At 45.1% G+C, this 2,731-nt stretch overlaps 1 protein-coding gene across 1 annotated transcript in view; it reads right to left on the bottom strand.

The window, feature by feature from the left end:
• Positions 1-280: 280 nt before the first annotated feature.
• The window catches only part of LOC134319242 (low-density lipoprotein receptor-related protein 5-like), a 53,817-nt gene continuing 51,366 nt past the window's right edge, over positions 281-2,731 (bottom strand). Inside the window, exon 16 of the mRNA XM_063000301.1 lies at positions 281-2,731. This exon is cut by the window's right edge and continues 4,820 nt beyond it. The gene's annotated coding sequence lies outside the window, so the exon portion shown is untranslated.

Consider the following 2,731-nt stretch of genomic DNA (forward strand, 5'->3'; position numbering starts at 1 on the left):
GATCCTTAAGGTGCTGATTTTGGAGGAAGGTGGTTCTTTATTGCACAGCTGCCTCTAAGCTGCTCTGTTGCAATGAAAAGCTTGTTCTGTGCTCCAGACACTTTTAACACATCTGAGCAAAGCATAAGGTGCCAGTTTGAGTGATTTTTCCCAGCCATGTTAAAGGAACCACTGGTCCGTATACTGGTCCATTAACAGGCTGGTACAGAGGAAGATCAGCAGCTGTACCACCCAGTCAAATCTCCAACTTATCACACGGCAGAAAGAAGAAACGACACGATTTCCTTAAAATAGAACCTTTATTATATATAAAAATGCTTCTGATAGAAAAATCATCACGACGTGTGCATTACACGAGGAATCTGTACAGAACTATTCTGATCTGCAGGACGTCCGGAGCCCGGCGGCAGTGTGGAAGCTGCAAACAAAACAATGACACGAGCCGGAAAAAATTCACAGAACATGAAAAGAAAGAGACGACGCCAGTTCCGACACCAGCACCACATGGTTTCAACATGGTACAAAGTGTAATTCAGTCACATTTAGGGTTTACACTGGTGCATTAACGAGTTCCTGGGGTTAATCAGTCAGTGCTGCGGGTTCGGGTTTACATTTAATACTTTTAAAACTTATTCAGACCTTTTATACTCAAACAAACATCTTCCCAGTAGGCATGTTCCAAAAACCAGTTATGTGTTCGATATATCACAGTATGGCCAAAAGTATTCGGACACCTGACCTTGTTGGACGTTCCGTTTAAGAGCGACCTTTATGTGATCTTTTCAGCTTCACACAAGACTCTGAAGTATGTCTGTGGGAATCTGTGACGGCTGGGCAGGCCGCTGGAGATCCTTGGTTTTTAAATCTAATCTTTAAAAAGCTCGCTCATGGTGGAACATAATGAGCCTTCCCTAAACTGCTGCTGCAAAGTTGGAATTTCCTTTATATGATTAATTCATTACACCAGATAGAAGCTGTTGTGGCTGAAACACAAAGATTCAATAATTAGAAGGGGTGTCCCAATACTTTTGTCTGTGAATCCAGGTTAAGGACGTGTGTTTATATATCAAACCGAGAACCTGCCGGCGCGTTACGGCACTGATTCTCTATAGAGGAAACATTTCTGTAAGTGCTATACACGGAGAAATCCACATCATGTCCGTCAGTTACGATCTGAAGCACGATGAAGACGTTTACGGGTGATTTAAACCGTCTCAGTCTCATAAAAAAAGAAATAAAATAAATCTATCGTCTCTACGCTAATCACTGCTAAGCACCTGCGTTCGAACCCCTGACAGTCTAGCTTCATTCATCTACTAATAAATTTATAGAAAAATTCATCGAATCGTTTTAAAGGCGACGATCGGACACTATGTGCTACAGACAGATAAAACACGGTCGTACAGTCGGGTCCAAACGTCCGGAGCGCACTCGAGGAGCCAGCAAACGTCACACCCCAGGTAACCACGACCACCTGACCCATTTGTTTACTTTAAAGTCAAGCTACACATGGTTTAAACGTCTTTACAGTAATACAGGAATCACGCAGCAAGATCAAGGAGCAGAAAGTGGGTTTGAGCCCTTGAAATGGAGGTCACTGGACAAAAAAAGGCAATTTGGGGCCAAACTGGGGGCCCACGCTGTGGCTTCAAATGAGGCTTCAAATGTTTTTTACTTAGTTTAAAGTGAGCTACAGGACTCCTCAGTTTACTCCTCAGTTTCAGCATGAACAAAACCAATCCACTCAGCCTGGGCAAACAGTTTAACTAGGAATGAAAGATGGACAGGACTAGCTCGACTCTGAAGAAGGACGGTGCGACCTGATGGGGGGGGGGGGGGGGGGGGGGGGGGTGTACGGGGGAATCGAGTGCTGCAGTGTGTAAATGTTGTAGAACTACATTTCATTTTGCTTCAGATTTGACGACATACGTCTCGAACCTTCAGCTCAAAGCTGCTTTATAATGCCGTAAATCAGAATGGACTGATTCTGTCACTACTGCCCCTACGCTTTCCTTATATGGTCACAGCTTCCTGTCCTCGGTTCCCCGTCCGTATCAGCTCGTATACAGCGAGGAACTTACGGTGCAGTCCAGTGGGTCTCCAGCTCGGGGTCAGGACCACACGTGGAGTCCCTGACATGCAGACAGGGGTCAGGGGATCTTTCAAATCCATTAGTACGCAAATCTGTAGCAAAACAATGAAATGATTTAAAATAGTAAATGTTTTGATACTTTTTTTGTAGCAGTCCGGTCACCGTTTGTGAGGAGTTTGGCTTGTTCTCTGTGTGTCTGACACATGACAAGCTTTATTTTAATCATTTTAATCCCTTGAATGGGGTCAATGGACAAAAAAGGCTATTTGGGGCCAAACTGGGGCTCCTTTTGCCGACACTGTGGCTACAAACGAGGCGTGTTTCTCGGTTCTCATAAATCAGTGACTGACAGAATTATTGAAACGACGTCGTATTCGAGGGGCGCTCTCAGGATTTGGAACCCGACTGCACACTCTGTTACTCCTTCAGATAACCTGTGTGAATAATGAGCTGTGACTCTGTACACGACTGAAGCTAAATCAACGACGTGACGAGGAAACGGTTGGGTCTCGCCCCGACCCTGCGCTCTCGGTGCCGTTCGCGTGGATTTATAGACACGTACACGTGCAGGCGTGATTCTGCTGGCGTGATCATCGTGAGTTCAGATTCCAGGATTATGTACAATAGCAGCAACACACA

The sequence above is a fragment of the Trichomycterus rosablanca genome, chromosome 8, assembly GCF_030014385.1.
Source record: "Trichomycterus rosablanca isolate fTriRos1 chromosome 8, fTriRos1.hap1, whole genome shotgun sequence".
NCBI lineage: Eukaryota > Metazoa > Chordata > Actinopteri > Siluriformes > Trichomycteridae > Trichomycterus > Trichomycterus rosablanca.